The 19,795-nt window shown below is 41.8% G+C and overlaps 1 long non-coding RNA gene across 2 annotated transcripts in view; it reads left to right on the top strand.

Annotated features, from left to right (window-relative positions):
• Positions 1–17,463, top strand: part of LOC116631320 — a 55,352-nt gene extending 37,889 nt beyond the window's left edge. For both annotated transcript variants that reach the window (XR_004299162.1, XR_004299161.1), the window contains exons 3-5: positions 16,652–16,805; positions 17,173–17,223; positions 17,328–17,463. This is a non-coding gene — a long non-coding RNA (uncharacterized LOC116631320). The remainder of the gene's footprint in view (positions 1–16,651; positions 16,806–17,172; positions 17,224–17,327) is intronic.
• Positions 17,464–19,795: the final 2,332 nt, after the last annotated feature.

The raw sequence follows: 19,795 nt of genomic DNA, 5'->3' as shown, positions 1-19,795 counted from the left end.
AATGGTATTTTAATAGGGATGGCATTGAAAGTGTAGGTAGCTCTGGGCAGGATAGACATTTTAACAATGATTATTTTTCTGATCCATGAGCATGGAATGTTTTTCCATCTTTTTGTGTCTTCCTCAATTTCTTTCATAAGTGTTCTGTAGTTTCTAGAATATAGATCCTTTACCTCTTCGGTTAGGTTTATTCCTAGGTACCTTATGGTTTTTGTTGCTGTTGTAAATGGAATCGATTCCTTAATTTCTCTTTCTACAGTTACATTGTTAGTGTATAGAAAAGCAACTGACTTCTGTGCATTGATTTTGTATCCTGCCACATTACTGAATTGCTGAATGAGTTCTAGTAATTTAGGGGTGGAGTCTTTTGGGTTTTCCACATAAAGTATCATGTCATCTGTGAAGAGAGAGAGTTTCTCTTCACAGTCAAACTCTGATAAACTTTTATTTTGTAGGATAAGATGTCTATAGATGTTTTTTTTCTGAGTGTAAGCTTCTGAAATCACTTCTGCATGATGCCAGAGGAGCCCACCATGTTCCCCTGGATTCTTCCCATAGATCTTGGTCATCTTAATAATTATTGCTCTCATCAAATTGTATTATTTTTTTTATCTCTTTTCTGCCCAACAGACCATGAGCTCCTTGGGCTGTGGCATGGAGTCTCACCCACCTTTCTGTTTCTGGTACCTGGTGTGGTGCCTTGCCTGAGTGAGCACTTCATACATGTTGCTTTTCACTGTTGAAAGGGGAAAAAATCCCTTTCTCCCTCTGGAATCATTCAGCTTTGTCAACAATCTTGATGACAGGCTTGAATCCTAAAGCCATACCGGATTCCCCTCTTTACATTTCCATTCACTGAAATAATCATTGTATGGTTCATGCACTCATTCTCCACGGTTGTACCTCCCTTTGCATTGCTAAGATTTTCACTAAAATCGGATTCTTAGCTCCTCATGCCTGAGTGATTGCAGGCAGAGCATTCCAACTGCTCGTAATATCTGTGACAGAAGAAACTCTTCATATCATCTCCTTGGGTTAGAGTGGTTATTTCCAAGTACAAGTCCATGGACCAGTCACAGAATAGCTGGGCCATAATTACTCAGGAAATTTATGGCAAAGCGGGCATCATCCCTGGAGGTTCTAAATGAACATAGAATTTCCTTGCTTTTAAGAGCTTTCCAAGTATTGGGTTGACTTGTGTACCCCTAAATTCATGTAACGGTATCCTAATCTCCAGAAGCTTAGAATATGACCATATTTGGAAACAGGGTCCTTGCTGATGTAATAATTGAAATTAGATAAGGCCATACTGGAATGGGATGTGCCCCAATCCAGTTTCCTGGTGTCCTTATAAAAAGGGGAGATTTGGCCTGCACACAGGGAGAACAACATATGAAGATAAAGGCAGAGATTGGGGGATGCTTCTGCAAGTCAAGGAAGGCCAGAGATTGCCAGCAAACCAGCAGAAGCTGGGGAGGCTGTGGCACAGATTTTCCTCACAGACCTCACAAAAGGAACCAGTCCTGCTGATAAGTTAATTGCGATGTCTAGGCTGCAGAACTGTGAGACAATAAGTTTGGGTTAGGTCATCTAGTGTGTGGCACTTGGTTACAGCAGCCCTAAGAAAATAATACACCAGATAATTCTTGTACATGGGCATAGTTTTTGAACTGGACTCTTATCCCTCCCCTGTATTAAAACTGGTAATAGCTTAAACAGTGATTATAAGGATTAAATGAATTAACATTTGTAAAAATGCCTAAAGCAAGACTTGGCACATAGTAAGTACCTATATGCATATTAAACTTCCAGAAAACCTTCTCACCGAGAGCACTGATATTACTGCATGTGTGCGCTAGGAGATGATTTTAGATGGCATGAATATGAAAACAGATTCTTAATAATAATAAAACTGGCATGTCAATTCCATAATTTCTCAAATTTAGGTTGAGGCCAAGATCAGTAGGTCAGTAGTAATCCATCTTGGGAAGACACTGCATCTTCGAGATCTATGCCTGCTCATGAATCTTCAAACCCTAAGTCACTGGAGCTTCTGGGGTATATTGTTTGGATAAAGGAGGGAGTCCCTGTGATGTGGGTCACCAGGATGGAGTCTTGTTAACCGGGTCTCCATAGGTGTGAGGGCCTTTTCAGGAAAAACATGGCACCTGCTTTTGTTTATCAACACACAACACAGGGAAGACCCAACCCAACCGAATGCAATTGACATACAAAGGCCAACGGAATTAATGAGAACAGATACCAACAAGGAATGTTTACTATCTTCCATGCATCCTTTTAAATGGTTTGTCTGTATTCTTTCATTTCATTCTCATGACAACCCATGAAGTTGGTAGTAAATTATCCCTGTTTTTCCAAGGGAAGAACTGAGGCTCAGAGGAAGGAGGGAACATGCTGTAGAATACACAGGTAGAGAGTGGCAAAGCTGGGATGGAAGCCCAGCCATCATAACACAGTGCCTACCCTCCTAGCCTTCATGTTTTACTGCCTTTAAAAAATGTGTGTTTGGGGTGCCTAGGTGGCTCGGTTGGTTAAGCATCTGCCTTTGGCTCAAGTCATGATCCCGGGGTCCTGGGATCAAGCCCCAAGTCAGGCTCCCTGATCAGTGGGGAGTCTACTTCTCCCTCTGCCTGACACTCCCCCTTCTTGTGCTCTCTCTCTCTGTCAAATAAATAAATAAATAAATAAATTTTAAAAAAAGATAGCACATGCACATATGTATACAATTAAAAGAATATCTGCAAAGCAGGTATTTGTATAAGCAATGGCCCCATCAACAAACAGAACATTGCCAGTGTTCTAGAAGCTTCTCTGGCAGCCTTCTGTGACCATGTTGTCTTTTGATAACACCTCGTTACCTAGAGGTAACACTTTCTGATCATTGTGATGACCGTTTTCTTGCTCTTTTATAATTTATCAAGGCTTTTAACCCTATGCTGTTATTCTACTTGTCTTGCTCTTTTGTAATTTTATCATCAATGCTTATAATCCTATACTGCCTTTTTTTTTTTTAACTTAGCGTTCAAAGCCTTCCACATAGAGGCTCTGTTCTCATTTCCTATTGTTTTCCTACTTGAACCCTCTCCTTTATCTTGTGATGAATTTATATGCCCCCTAATATATTATATACATTGCTTCCTCCTTTACACTTGTTGCAGCAGATCCCTTCCTCCAAGCCTCCTGTCCCCAAATTCACCCTTTTCTTATGGCCCAGCTGCCTAGGGGACCCCTTCTGTTGATTTTATTCCATAGGGATTCCTCTCCCCTGAACTGCTCTGGTCCTTGTATCTACTCCACCCGTTTTATACTTTCCTTACAGTGCTGTGTGATGCTGTGCTCTATTAATATAAAGCCTTCACGTGTTTGTCACTATCACTAATGTTTTATTCATCATTAATTTATTCAGAACTTCTCTATTAAGGATACTGTGTGGCAGACTAGGGCCTATATACACAGCAGAAAATAAGATATACCAAGTTCCTGCCCTCATGGAGCTTACTTCCTGGAGTGGAAAGGCAAATAAAAAACCAGTAAACAAGTAAATAAGATAATTTTGGTAAGAGATCATTGTGAGAAGCCTGAAGGAAATGAAACAGGGGTGGGGGTGGTGGGGACAGGGGGATCCTTGGAGCTGAGATGTTTTCTATCATCTGGGTGGTAAGCATCAAGTCAGAGGCCAACTCAAAGGCGCTGAGGCAGAAACAAGCTGGCCTGGAGGAGATGAGGAGTGAGCAGGAGGACAAGAAGGCTTAGAAGTGATCATGGGTAAGTCATGCGGGGTCATTTAGTTTTGAATGGTAAGTAGTCATTGTAACTGGTAACTAGTTTTAAATTTTTCTAGATGCAATAGGATAGCACTGCACAGTTTAAAGAATGGAAGGGAGATACTTGTCCTTACTTATGCGCCCTTACTTCATATTGTCTTTTTGCTTTTTATATACATGTTTTTTTTCCTCTAACTAGAGCATTCAATCTTTGCAGTTCCTTGGAAATTGTTACCGTCGATACTGCTAGTCATGTTACAAAGCCCGTGTGGATGCCCTTTCAGGGCTGTAATTATCCTAACACTTTCAGTTTTTAGCAATGTCAGACTTTTCGCTGAGTATATTCAAAAACCCATCAACTCCATAAAGTTTCAATTGGACAACTGAAGTACCTTTGTGTGGTGATTACACTGTCAAGGAACATGACCCACTGTGCGGGCAACTCAAGAAGTGCCAAAATAGTTGTGAGTTGTTCAAGACCTAACATGTGCCCTTTTATGATGAGGGCTGACTTGATGAGACTGCATTCCAACTGACCTTTTGCGCATTTCTCAAAGCAAGATGTACAGAGCGAGGGAGAGGAACTCTGCTTTCCGATAAACCTGGCAGACATAGCCGTTGCCTTTCTACTTAAATTTCCCAGGGACTCTCTGCATTTCATCTCCATACGGCACGGGCCGTGCTTCTGAGAATTTTAAACAAGCAGAGCAACTGTCAAGAAGTGAAAACGAACCCTCACCAAATTTATCCACTTATACAAAACTGAGACATGAATGCATAAGGGGGGGCGGGATCCGTTAATAATAAAGAGCTGAGAGCACGTGTCTGGCACTGGACATTGCACGTGATTGATACTTGGATCACTCTTTACTATTTAAAGAAGCAAAATGCACTTCAGAATTGGAAAGAAGGATCTGTAGTTCTGTGAAATAAGATAGGCCAGGAGCAAGGCATATGGCTGTTGGCCTCAGGCAGGTTTCTCAGGACTCAGAGGAGAGGCTCCTTCACTAGCAAGTTGAGATTAGTTATTAGACAGTGGCCCCAAGGCACTGCTGCCCTGGAGGGAAGCACTGATGTTCTGATCACACTCCATTACTCCTCGGTGTTGCTAATGAGCCAAATTTCCAAAAGGATTGCTCCCTTTAAATACAAGTAATTTTATACTCAGCAAAATGACCTGAAATTGTACTTACAAATGGATCATATTTAAATGGCTCAACTGTCCAAGTAGCTGGTCACTTGATCCTCATATTAGAGATGTAATGACTCCTTACTCCAAGGATAGCCTGAAAAACGTGGGTCAGAGATGCTTTAAAACAACTATACTTAAAAATGTTCCCCAGAGATGTAGTTTCAGAAGGAAATAGTAAAGTTCCAGTTGCCTGGTGCCTAACTCTTCAATTTTAAAATCAGTAAGTATTTACTGAACTTCTGTCATTTTCCAGGCACTGTGCTAGATGCTAGGGATACAATGGTGAACGGGACAGAAGGGGACCCTGCCTTCATGGGACAGACTTCCTAATGCAGAGACAAAAACATACAAGCACACACATACGGTAAAGACTTACATAAATAAATGATTGGAAAGTTATATTTAAGGCCAGTAGAGAAAACAGAAAAGAGGCGAGATTATAAAGTTGGCAAAAACAAACAAACGAACAAAAAAAACCCGTAATGTTTGGCCTGATTTACGTAATAAGAAAAGGTCTCAGTGAAGGAGTGACTCGGTGTTGAGATCTAAAACAAAAGAAGGACTTAGTCTTAAAAATATTGGAATGGGGCAGGTGAGAGTCCTCCAAGCAAGGTAACAGCTAGATGGGTTCTGAGAACTGAAATGTACCAGAGTGTGTAGAGTGTGTAGGAGGAGAAGGAAAGAACTATGCATGATAGACAGAGGGTCTGAGCAGGCGGAGACTTTTTAGCCATGGGAAGATGCTTGGATTTAACCTAAATGCAATGCAAAGCCATCGAAGGTCTTTAAGTAGAGGGAGGTATGCTCAGATTTATAGTTTGCAAAGCATGAGTATTTTTCTCTGAATTTCCCAATATGCCTGGCATATTGATATAACTTGGAGAATCTTGGCAAAACCATACTCTTTTTTTTTTTTTTTAAGATTTATTTATTTATTTTAGAGAGTATGCATGAGTGGGGGGAAGGGCAGAGGGAGAGGGAGAGAGACTCTCAAGTAGACTCCTCACTGAGCGCTGAGCCCGACTTGGGGCTTGATCTCACAACCCTGAGATCATGACCTGAGCTGAAACCAAGAGTCTGACGCTTAACCAACTGAGACACTCAGGTGCCCCAAAACCATACTGTCTAAGTTCACAAATTTCAAATATTTCTTCTTTTCCTATTATTCATTTTTACATATTTTTTGAGTGTCTATGATATGCTACATAGTAAATGTGGATACACAGGGAAGATAGAAGATCATTATTTAGGGTGGAAGACCATACAAGAATGGGAAATCTTCATCCATGTGTTGCATACTCCCCCAGCCTGAAGTTCAGAGACTCTAGGAGTGCGAAGAGAAGCAAGTCCTTGAACCTGTGGTCATGAGAGCTGCCCTTCGGGTGGTTGCTCTACTCCCCACCCCCACTCCCTACACCCTGCGCCATCCCAGGATTCTGCCAGCATATTTTAATACTTTGGTGCTTTGGATGGATGGTTACATAAGCCCATATAAATAACAGGGAAGTTCTTATGTATTTTACTTTCTGTGTGTGTGGTTAATGGCAGGGTAGGTTCAGAGTAATAAAAATCAGATGATTGCATCAAGGCCAGCCCTAGCTTTGCAGCTTGATCAAGCTATGAGAGTCTTTGTAACAAAGCAGTGCTTAACCTCACCCATGATGTTTAGGAATATTATTGCAGAAGTGGTGTCATCATAGGTAGTCGTACATACAGCGAATCAAAACTGTTCGTATTAAAAATATTGCATTATGTAGCATTGAAGAGTGAAACTCCTAGCAGATTTTAAAAGGGAGCCGAGCAGGAACACAGGTCTTAAGGGGATTTTTGGTGTTATTTCTGATGACTTAAAATCTCTTTCTGTTACGTCAACTAGAAAACAGCTCTCTAAAAAGCTAATGGATGGGCTTCCTGCTATCATAGAGCAAAACATATGTGCCTAGAGCATAAAGACTTATTTTCACCTTTATTCTTATCTTGGTAAAACAGTCCACTGACTGTATCGGCCCTCGTCTGGCTGAGGTTTAGTGCGTGTGTAGTCAGCACTGAAGCCAGAGGAAGAGACAGAGGGCACCAGATACTCTAACCGCCACAGGCATAAGCCATTATCTTCACCCTGGGAAAAATTGCCTGATTTCCTCTCTTGATAAAACTAGACATGGGTTTAAAAACATTACTTAGAAACATAAACCTCAAATACTGGAGTCCGTTCTTCTCTTCCTTTATCACTCACCAGAGCCTTTGAGAATTGGCCCGGGGAGGTGGGGGGGCACGGGGAGGTATGCACTTAAGGAGGGGAAAATGTAAGGTGCCATTTCTTTGACGCACAGCTGATAGAACCATTATCTCTGGAGGGCTTATTCAATCAAGAGCCGGAGATGCTGAAGCAAGCAGAGGGTAAGAGGTATGAAAAGGCTTTCCTTGAGGCATCAAAGCAAAACCTGTGAGCCAGGTCCTCTGTTGGCTCCCCTTGGCTCTGGCCCCCTTAGGGCATGCACCGGCCCTGTTAGGGCACGCACTTCCGTAGGGACCATACGGCATTCTCTCTGCGGAGGGGACCATTCTCGGAGTGTCCCCTAAGCTTGGTCTGAAGACCTTGGCAGAGCAGTGATGCTGTCTGCTCTCTGTCCCCAAGCCGCCTTGCCTGTGCTCTTCCCATATCACTTCCTTTTCATCCACCCACTGCTGTGTCGTCCCAAACTCTCCGTTGTTCTGCACAGCCTTTTGTACCTGTCTCCTCCTATGCCTTTGTTCCTGAGGTTCTTATCACACTTTCAGATTTCACCCTTTTTCATTAAATCTCCATAACTCTATTCTGGTCTTTACTGCCTATTTTCTGTCTCCATCCCCTGGTTTTGCATTTTGCTTCCATGCCCTGTTTTTAGCATTTTCACATTCCTCTCTTATTCTGCTTGTGTTTCTATCTTCTCTTCCCTTCAGTCTGTGAGTTCTTTGAGAACAATGAATCATGTCATCACTGCATCTCTCTCCGAAACTTGCACATCCAAAGGATATTTATTAAGTACATTCTAATTGCATTGTTCTAGGTGCCAGGGAGACAAATAGAACAAAAGAACAAAACCCACATAGTCCCTGTTCTCATGGAATTTGTTGGGAGAATGACAATAAACAGGAAACATAGGCAAACAAAATAATTACAAATTGTGATTCAAGTTATAAAGCAAACAGGATAATGGGATAAAAGAGTCTCTGAGGAAGGGAGATATTTCATTAGTTGGGTATAAGAGCAGGCTCCCTTGTAGTGATGACCTGAAGGCTGAAAAATTGCCATTCTGGGAAGTGGCAGCAGGCAGGCCAAGTAGAACATTCTGGAGAGTAGGATCGACAAAATCCTGAGGCAGGAAAGGCTTGGCATATTCTAGGAATGGTCTGAAGTCATATTGTGGTGAGGGGGAAAGAGGTAGGAGATGGAACTGGACAGATGGGCAGGAGCCACATCACTCAGGACCAGGAGTGTGGGTTCTGTTTTAATGCAGTAGGAAGCCATTGGAGGGTTTTAAGCAGGAATGTGATATTTTTTGATATCGATTTTTCAAAGCTAATATAGATGTTGAATTCAGCTGTCTCTTTTAAGACCAGGGCTTATTTCATCTAAATTGATATTGATGGTTTTTCTTCCCCCCCCCCCCCCCACTGGAAGCATTTGTAAGAACTCTGTGTGTAAGACTGGAAAACCATTAAAAAGAATACTAATTTGTATTTTTCATGTTCATTGTCTTGGCCAGGTAGTTTTAATTGTCTCATTTCTATTAATCTATGAAAAAAGTTTTTCTGAACACACTTCTAGTATATATAGAACATTGGGGAATGGGGTGGTATGTGTTTATGTGAGTATGGTACCTCTTTAATTGAATTCTGAGAACATATTTAAAAATCAGCACAATAACTCGTCCTTATAATTAAAATCTTTTCCCTTCACTTTCTCTCTGCGTCTAGGATCCCTCTTCATAAATGTGAGAAATCCTCTTACTGTTTTAATCAAGAATCCGCACATTTTGGGGAGTGATTAATTTAACTTTTAACAGACTTCTTTGTGGTAGGTGAATCTTTGCTGGTCTTCCTTCCAGGTAGAATGAATAAGTGAAGTGGTCTGGGGTTTCCGTAGAGCAGTTACAAAGAGGAGAAATGTGATGGGAATGGCGACTTTGAGACCCAAGTGGTAGAAAGGCTGAAGAACAGACTTTATCAATTCTAACGCTCCTATAAAACTTTCCTGGTACTAATTCAACTTGGAATAATGCAGCAAGATTTTATTGGTAGCCACCGATTTGTAGCTGAGAAGACTGGAAATAGTTTCACACAATGAAACCCAGCTATAAGGCAAACTGACATAAACCAAATGTTCCTGATAGATCCGCCTACTCTTCATAAACAGAATGGGGTCTGCAACAGTGGGAGGCTGGTCCATCTCTAATTTTATTCTCTTATTGGTGCTCATCCTCCCTAGATTGGGGGTGGAGTACATGTTTCAATTAAACATATAGCCACTCCAGTATGGGTTTCTAGATTCCAGGTTTCATTTAACAACTGTGATGGGCAAAAGCAAACTGTTTCATTTAACAACTGTGATGGATAGTATACTTGATCATGCAGTTTCTAACAGTTTTGAAAATGGTTTTTGGAATGATAATAGTTGTAAGAGGTGAAACTCTTATATATTTATTAATAGCCTTTAAGTTTTTTATGAAGTAATCCAATAAAATTGACTTCTACCCAATCCCCACTATCCTCACTTTATTGGCAACATTTCATCTGTGGGTTGTTGTTGAGACATTTTTACTGTTTACCAGATGGGGTAAGATTTTACATAACTTAAAACATCTGCTCTCATTGCAGTCCAATATGATCATCTATTTATATTTTTGAATTATATTATTCATTTCCTTTTAAATGATCATGAAACTGTTTTCAGAAGGATAAGTTTACATGATATTTGCCAAAGACATTTAACTTTTCTTTCTTTTTTTTTTTTTTAATCTGATATTAGGCTAAGCCATATTGTGAACTATGAGTGTAGTAAAATATTTAGATGTAGCTTCACTTTGGAAATATTTGATTTCATAATTAATTGTTGTTAACATCACCTCTACTTTCCTGCCTGTATACACCTGCATATAGTCATTTCAATGTAAATATAAAATATAGAAAACTATTTTAGATTGTCCCACAGGTCTGACATAAAATAAAAGTTTTCAAAAGATACTGTGGGAACAATACTGACCCTGAAAGAATGGAAGAAGGAAAAGCTATGCAAAAAAATGGAAATGGAATTATTTACTGGGACTTTGAACTAGCTAATAATGAAATTACTATTGTACAATATAAAAATAACTTTTTATATATAATAGTCAAAATTGGATGTTGATGTTACTATTGTTCCCCCATTTTATAGACAAGGAAACTAAAGCTTAAGGACATTTAGCCACTTACCCAAGGGCACAGAAGTGAAGCCCCTGGGGCTCAGACGACAGTCCCTATTGAATCCTTGGAAAGCCCAGCTAACAGCACATACATCCATAATTCCGAGATGAGATGACAGCTCCCCTCTTCCTTATTACTGGAGCACAGTTTATAGGGCCTGTTGCTCTCATGGGCTTAGATATCACCTTGGGGGTCACAGCACATTTGCTGAGATAGTGAGTTGAATTGTGTCCCCCACCCCCAAAAGATATGGCATGTTCTGACCCCCATTACCTGTGAGTATGACCTTATTTGGAAATAGAGTCTTTGCAGATGTAATTCAGTTAAGGATTTCCAGATGAAATCATCCTGGACTTAGGTTGGGCCCTAAATCCAATGACAAGTGCCCCTATAAGAGGGAGAAAAAGAAGACACAGAGACCCAGAGTCCAGGTAAAGATGGAGACAAAGATTTGAGTTACTCAGCTACCCGTAAAGGAAAACCAAGAATTGCCGACCACTACCAGAAACTAGGAGAGAAACAGAGAATGGATTCTCTCCCAGAGCGTCCGGAAGGTAGCAACCCATGCCAACACCTTGAATTCTGCTTCCATGCTCCGGAACTACAAAAGAATGAATTTCCGTTGCTTTAAGCCACGAGGTTTGTGTGATTTTTTTCATGACAGCCCTAGGCAACTAAAATAGCTGTTCTTTTCTACAATCTACATAAAGAACACTATTAAAATATCATAATTTTGGCTACTTTTTTCCTTGGATATAGGAAGCAGGATAAAAGGGCAAGGTGACTAGAAATGCCAATAGAAAAAGCATTAGGGGATGGCAATTCTAGGATATCTCACTAATGAATTATGTAGCTCTGGAAGAGTCACTGAACTTGTCAGAGGCAGTAGAGCCACCAGCCGTCTTGAAGTTGGGATTCCTGCTCTCACCTTGAGGCTTGCTAGCTTGGCACTACTGTTCCCCCAGGAGCGGAACATGGCTCGGCAGAACCAGGGCCACCTGTGTGCAGATCCTACCCCTACCATTTGGTTGCTAACCCTCAACTTCTTTTCCATACAATAATGGTCACTATGTTTACTTTAGAGGGTTATGGGTGGGTTAAATGGGAAAATGTATGTAAAACATATTTTTGGCACATAGTAGGTGCTCAACAATGATTTCTCTTCCATCATTAAACTGTAGCTTTTGTTTCAAATACTTCAGGGCCAGTTTACCATCATGTTGACTCAGTCCTGAAGGCCTTTCTGGTTATTGTCAAGCAGGTGTCTTAATCTTTTTAAAAAAATTTCCATTATTATTTTTCAGTTTTCAGTCTTGGCTCTGCCTTCTATGTATCACCAACAGACAAGGACATGTGTACTGAGTACTCTTAGTTTGTTCTGAAAGAATAGATTGAAAATAAGTCTTTTTTTGTTTGTTTCCAACTATGCTCTCATCACACCCCCATAAACCCATAGCCTGAGAATTTAAAAATCTCTGAACTAATATTTTAACTGTGACTCACTGGAAATGGTACTCTGCCATTGTCTGACAGATACAAATGATTGACATTTCTAACTGATTTGGAGGAGGGCTTTTTATTTATTTATTTATTTTTTTAAATTTTATTTTATTATGTTAACGTTAGTCATCATACATCATTAGTTTTTGATGTAGTGTTCCATGATTCATTGTTTGCGTATAACACCCAGTGCTCCATGCAGTATGTGCCCTCCTTAATACCCATCACCGGGCTAGCCCTTCCCCGCCCCTCCCCTCTAAAACCCTCAGTTTGTTTCTCAGAGTCCATAGTCTCTCATGGTTCGTCTCCCCCTCCGATTTCCCCCGCTTCATTCTTCCTTTCCTGCTATCTTCTTCTTCTTCTTTTTTTTTTTTTAACATATAATGTATTATTTGTTTCAGAGGTACAGGTCTGTGATTCAACAGTCTTACACAATTCACAGGGCTCACCATAGCACATACCCTCCCCAATGCCCATCACCCAGCCACCCCATCCCTCCCACCCCCACCACTCCAGCAACCCTCAGTTTGTTTCCTAAGATTAAGAATTGGAGGAGGGCTTTTTAAATGAGACAATCTTCAGTATATAACTTAAAAACACCTAGAGCCACCACTTGCATAAATTCAGGCCTACCTAAGAGTGATACTATATAACAAAGCAGGGACTCAGAATGATAATGCATAATATACCCTTAAAAGCATAGATGAACTGGGGCACCTGGGTGGCTCAGTTGGTTAAGCATTTGACTTTTGATTTCGGCTCAAGTCATGATCTTGGGTCCTAGGATCAAGCCCCACGTTGGGCTCTGTGCTCCGCTGGGAGTCCGCTTGAGGATTTTTCTCCCTCTGCCCATCTCCCTGCTCACTCTCTCTCTTTCTCTAAAATAAATAAATAAATCTAAAAAAAAAAAAGCCTGGATGAACTATGAAATTTAATCCCCTTTTTGGCCTTTTCCGGCTAAAAGAAATAAATTTCAGAAACCCCTGAATTTTGAAATAGCAAATCTTTGTTACATTTTTCAGACTAGGATGGATAGTCAAATGCACGGTCCTGAGCAGCACTTACTAAAACCCTAATTTCTCTCCTTTCTGGTTTTATCACACACTAGAAGCTGCTCTGCAGCTCCCAGACTTACTTCAACCCCCAAACCCAGCATCCTACCCACCTTTCTCTGGATCCCCCACCATTCCTTTACAATGCACATTGACCTGTCCTAGCTCTGGCTACATGAGCTCCATCCTGTTTGCAAGCAGGGAGGAGGGACAGGGTTGGCCTGGGCAATGCCAGGAGGATTCTCTTTCTTTCCTTTCCTTTTCCTTTGTCTTAATTTTTTAAATTTAAATTCAATTTAGTTGACATATAGTGTATTAATAGTTTCAGGGATAGAATTTAGTGATTCATCAGTTGCATATAACACCCAGTGCTCATCACAAGTGCCCTCCCTAATGCCCATCACACATTTACCCCTTCCCCCCACCCACTTCCCCTCCAGTAACCTTTAGTTTGTTTCCTATAGTTAAGAGTCTCTTATGGTTTGCCTCCCTCTCTGTTTTTATGTTATTTTATTTTTTCCTTCCCTTCCCCTATGTTCATCTGTTTTGTTTCTTAAGTTCCACATATGAGTGAAATCCCATGGTATTTGTCTTTCTCTGACTTATTTCACTTAGCATAATACCCTCTGCTTCCATCGACATCATTGCAAATGGCAAGATTTCATTCTTTCTGATAGCTGAGTAATTTCCATTGTATATAAACACCACAACTTCTTTATCCATTCATCTGTCGATGGAGATCTGGGCTCTTTCCATAGTTTGACTCTTGTGGATATTGCTACTATGAACATTGGGGTACAGGTGCCCCTTCAGATCACTAGTTTTGTATTTTTGGGGTAAATCCCTAGGAGTGCAATTGCTGGGTCATAGGGTAGCTCTATTTTTAACTTCTCGAGGAACTGCCACACTGTTTTCCAGAGTGGCTGCACCAGCTTGCATTCCCACCAGCAGTGTAAGAGGGTTCCCCTTTCTCTGCAGAGGATTCTCTTTCTTGAGCTGGGGAAAATGCTATGAACTTTATGTAAAAAGTAATTTTTAGACCTGTCACAATAAGTTTATAATTATAAACTTTTCACTTAAATGTACTTTCAGACATATTATCACATTTCCTCTTTAAGATATTTTATGACATTCTCATAATACATTACTATTTTTAGGATGCTAGCTGACTTGGCTGAGTTAAGTGTAGAGGCAAAACTTGAATCTGAGTCTTTTAACTCCTAATCCTGTGTCTCTGTCTATCTATCTATCTATCTATCTATCTATCTATCTATCTATCTATCTATCATCTCCCTATCTATCTCACCATCTAATCACCTATATTTCTTTATCCATCCATCTAGTCTCATTGCTTTACCATAACCATACTCAAATGGGTGCATGTAACTCATGTTCTAAGAGTAGAATGTGGGAGGCAATGGTCATAAATGGTTGGCATCCTCCCAGTCACATAGTGTTGTGTGGTGCATGCCAGTCCTCACGGCCAACCACCACTGAAGCTGCCAACACGTTCTAAAGGGTCGTAACAACTGAAGGTAAACTATCCGAACGGAGGACCAAAAGGGGAGAGATATAGGCAATGAGACAATTTTATGGGGTGGGTATGCTCTAACATTTTACTATCACTTATTCCTAATTCCACCTTTCCTGAGTAATGTGTCTGATCAAAATGTAATGCAATAAAAATAAAATGAAATAATTGCTTCCCTAGTCCATAAGTGGAAATCAAAAGTCAGTGGAGAGGCAGTTTTTCCAAGTTAAAAGCCATTCAAACTATGAATAACTTGTATCAGATCATTGCTATTAATTAACCAATCTATTCAAGAAACTTTTGGGGTAGAAATAGCAGAGGTTAAACATTAGAAAGCCTTCCTGAAAGGCCAGTAGGGTCTGATTCCTATTCTAGGCTCATTGTAATCCTCATCCCAGTTCTCTCAGTAAAAATGATTTTCAACACACATGCTTTCTTAAAGACGAATTAAATAAAATCAGTAAGATTCCTTTTCCTAGTTTAGGGGTCACAAACCTTTTCCCATAAAGGGCCAGAGCATAAATTTTAGGCTTTGTGGACTGTGTGGTCTCTGTCACAACTGCTCCCCTCTTTCTTTGTGGCTCGAATGCAGCAATGGACAGAAATGAATTATGTGTGACTCTGTTCCAAACAACTTTATTTACAAAGACAGGCAGTGGATGGATTTAGTTTGCAGGCTGCAGTTTGCAGACCCCTTTCCTAGATCAAACTGAGAAGTCAGAAGGTGGGGTGTGATGCTAGGAAAACCTATGTTTTTGTTGAATATAAAATGTAAGACAAACATCTGTACGCGTTGCCTGACATAGCTGCATTAGCCCATCCCGATTTATTAATATATGCAAACACCTTCCCTCCTCTGTGATTCAAGGATCTCTTTACTTTTCTGTAGCAGAGAAATAGTTCCAGTTCTCTTCAAGGCTAGGCCTGCTCTAAGGGGAATGAAAATGCATTTTCCAAATGATTGCAATTGGAAAAGCAAATATTCTCCCTTACCAAAGTTTTAAGATAGAAAGTGGAGAAATAAAAACTTCATTAGTAGCCAGAACTGGGCCTTGGATGCTCATTGGTTTTGAAAGCACCAAATAGGCGAAAAAAATGAATGCATCAATCTTTCAGAATCAATGCATCTCTCCGCAAATAGAGCTAACTTTCTACTTCTACCCCATTCTCCCTTCATTCACCATAGAGACACCAGAAATCAGATCATCCCGGAGTTAAACTACATTATGGTGCCAAGCAAAAATTCTTGGTATATAGATTCTTAGCAAAATGACAACCACGCTGTGAACTTTAGAAAATGTAGCATAATGTAACATACAATCCATCGAGAAGCCTCCTAAATAGAAGGGAAGCCAGCAGCTGTGAGCTGTCGAGCTGTCGAGCTGTCGCTTTCAGCACCTGACCTCCTGAGATGCTTAATAAAATAGCCTACAAAGTATTACTCTCTCATCAGTGCCAAGAAGCATTGCTGGGGAGATAAATAAAGCTATTTTCCAAAACGGGGAATATTCTGGCGTGCCGATATTGAAATGACAGTTTCTTTATGGGATAGGAGATGGGCAGGAGAACACCAGCCAGGTAGTTGCCCCCGTGCCCACCACCAGTCTAAGGTCTATAATGAGATTCCAAATTAGATCGCTGAACCTCAGAGACGAGGTGCTTCACATCTGTGAGATGTTCAGCTTGACTTCATAATGAGTTCACCGAGCAGAATGAACCACTCTTGAAATCAAATACTTTGCATTCAGGATGAAATAAGTGGGGATCAATCATAGTCAGGGAAGTAGCGTTTGCTCAGAATGTAATGCTATACTGAGCAAAAAAAAAAAAGGAAAAAAAAGGGACAGCATGACGTGGAGTGTACAAGAGAGCCGGTCCGTGGGTGACGCAAACGTGCACCGTTTATCCTGGGGCAGAGCTGCACGTATTAGCCTCTGGAGATGGTATCTAAAGAAGGTGGGATGGTGAGAAGGACAAAAGGGTCATACTGTCTACCAACACAAATCAACATGCCCGGGAAGCACCCCCAAACACCGCCATCTTAGGAATGTTTTCGGAGTGTACTCTTCCCAGAGGTTTTTGCTTGGGAAAGCTTTGGGGAACCAAGCACAGCAGTCTTGGTAACAAGGGTGTTTTATTTTGCATGCAGGTGAGATTCTAGACGGAGCCAGGCAGACTGCACCTACGGATGGCATGAGTGAGTGTCAGCAAATGCCCGGGACACCCCTGTGGGCAGCTAAAGAGCTTCACAGGAGAACCTGCACCTTTCACTGGCCAGGCAGCTCACTCGCCAAGTCCCTAACGTGAGTTTCTGGGGAAAGCCCTGTAGGCTGGCATGGCCAACACCCCAGTAATCCAGGGCCTTTGATCCCAGCCAGCCTGCCATGATTAGTATACCTGCCAGGGCCAGGGTTCTCCCAAGGCAGGGGTTGGCTGCTGGAAATAATCAGGGGCGCCCCCAGGTGTGACCCACCTCTCCTTTCTCAGAATCGAGATCGTTACCTGTTCACTGTCTAGCGGGGAAATGTCACTGGAGGCCTCATTAACAGCAGACAGTACAGAGAGTCATCCTATAACTTCTGGCTTTTCTGCAGGATTTGAAGCTTATATTACAGGAGGAAGAAAAAGAACAGGTGTCATGACTTGTCTTTCTCTTTTTTCATCCTGCAGCTGTCACTCACAGCCTTCCAAACAGAACGAAAAGCACCAACAGGAAGCTCAGTGAGTTGCCTGGCTTGGGAGGTCATGCTGGTTTGTTCCACTCGTTGTTTTTTACCAGAAGGGACAGTGACCCAGTGTCCCTCTCTCCTACTTTCTCTTTCAAGATTCTCTTTTGACTCGACACAGCCTCTTGGCTGTCAGGCTCCATCCACATCCCAGCAGCCACCTGCTTGGGTCAGTCCTGGACGTGGACCTGCTGCTGGCCTTAGGCTACCTTCTGGAATCTTCCAAAAGTCACAGGGGAGCAAGTAAGTGCATTTCATTCTCCCTGTTCCTCACTGTGTCTGTTAATGAAAGCTTTTCTGCCATGGGGGAGAGAGACTGGCCCATCTGGTGCTCCTTTGTTCCCAGTAAGATTGTAGGAATAGAGGGGAGATATTTTGGACGGCAGCCTCTGGTTGCTACTACAGTTCCTTCTCTGGACTCACCCTGCCATGCCAAGCTGTGATTTTCAGCATGGCAATGGACTGGAGACAGTGAGGAATGTGATGGAAGGCCTTCAGGGTCAAAGAAAAACAAGGTGGGGACATGCAGTACATAACAAAGCTAAGCAATGCTAGTGTGTGGAATGCCTCTTTAGGAAAAGGTGTTTCCCAAACTGCTCTACCAATTAACTTATTCTGGAGCGTTTCCCAAGACTGTTATTCTGGGGGGAACTTTAAGGGTTAAATGGTGAGAATGATCATTGCTGTTCGTTATCCCTACATACGAGGTAGTGTACTGACAGCATGCACCAAGAGCCGTTGCCATCAGGAGACAAGAAGACTGTGGTCTCTCATTAAGACAAGTACAAATTGATCCAGGGTGTTCAAGGTCAAACCACGAAAAGAAGTGCTGTTGTTCTGCTATTTGTCTCCCTCTCTTTCTTTTAAATTTACTCCTCTCCAATTCATTGAATTCCCCCCCACCCATGCCATTCTTAGACTCTCTTAGGGAAAATTCTGTGTACTTTTCTAAGTTGAATCTCATTTTGCTATTCTTGTCCGTATTCTTGTTCCTAGGGGAAAAGACATGGCTAGAATTCTTGTGTGTGTATGACTGATAAAGCCTTTAGAAAGAGATAATGAGGCAGAGACCAACAGAGACTCAAAGACTCTCCAGCATAGATATAACACAACAACTATGTCATCTCAAAAGAAATCTTGTCATTAATATGCCGGGGATGGGAGTCCTTGTCTGAGTGGTCATGCAGGCGGGCCGCATTTTCCAAGTACCTGCCGTGCTGCAGACAACTGTCCCAGTCACAGTGGGGAATTATGTAGGAGCAAGGCACTCTAATAAAAATAAGAGGGACCGAACAAAAAAGCACTGAAAAATACAGAGAGGAAAAAAAATGTACTCTCAGAAGCACTTGTGTAATCCGGTACATCATTACCTGAGTGGTGAGGGTGTGCCTACAGTGGTGGAGGAGAAGCTGTTAGAGCCTGCGAGAAATTGTCTGGGGAGGCCTCCTGGGGTGGGGAGAGGGGGCTCTGAATACTAAGACAAATTTGCATCTAGTAGAGGAGAGATTAAACAAAGAGTTTTCGGGGGCCCAGCAGTGGGGAAGCAAAGCTGCAGGAAGGCCCTGGCCCTCTCAGCTGGTTCTTTATCCAGTCCCTCTTGGGTTAGAGCCCCTTTCTACACATATTCTCTCTTAGCTTGCTGTGGGCCTTCTGGTTTGTGAGAGCCAGGAAACTTGAAGCTTTAGGAACAAAGATTGCCTTCCTTTAAACACAGGTGCACTGCCATGTCCTCCGTCTTACGAATTGATAATGGAATAAAGAATTTTCTTTTGTGAACGGAAGTGCCAATGAGATCAGGTCAGTTATGCCTATATCCTCTCTGGCCCTTTCAACTTGGTGAGGCAGTGGAGATGCCGTATGACAGCTACAAATAATAGCCCTAGGCAGTGAAGGCTTTCAGAGCAACTGTCTTGGATGTTTCTCCATTTATGTGGTGTGCTTGCCATCATCTTCCAGGCTCTGCATCCCTGCTTTAATCCATGCTTCTGGCCTCTTTGTCTTTGGCAAACCTTTGGATTCCTGTAGGCTCATAGCTCCTCGGTTCCTAGCTCAGTCCCTTTTCTGGTTTCTGAGTTTCTAACATATCCATGGGGGAAGAACCTTCATTGGCAGGAGTGCTCACCTCCTCTCTCTGCGTTCCCACGCTGCCCTCTTCACCTCCCACCCTGTCCCCCACTATCCCTCCCCTCCCCGTACACATCACTGGGAGAAGATTCTGACACAGATATCCCAGCGATTAAAATTCTTATGCTTATGGGGAAAGAATACTGTTAAAATAATTTCCCAGAAGTGATGAAGTAATTTTTACCAAGTTAAAATACTGATAGAATAGGAAGAGCCAGGTCTAGGGGATTTGATTACCTTTTAATTACTCTAGTAGTTCTCAACCTCGGGGGTGATTTTGGCCCCACCCCAGGGGACATTTGGCAATGTCTGGAAACATTTTGGTTGTTGGAGAGAGGCAGGTGGTTGCTACCTGCTCTAGAAGTTAGGGGTCAGGAATGCTCCTTATATCCTTCAGTGCACAGGACTTACCAGGCCTAAAATGTCAGGGTGTTCCAGATGAG

This window comes from Phoca vitulina, unplaced genomic scaffold, assembly GCF_004348235.1.
Source record: "Phoca vitulina isolate PV1807 unplaced genomic scaffold, GSC_HSeal_1.0 scaffold5, whole genome shotgun sequence".
Taxonomy (NCBI): domain Eukaryota; kingdom Metazoa; phylum Chordata; class Mammalia; order Carnivora; family Phocidae; genus Phoca; species Phoca vitulina.
This window is presented reverse-complemented; position numbering and strand designations above follow the sequence as displayed.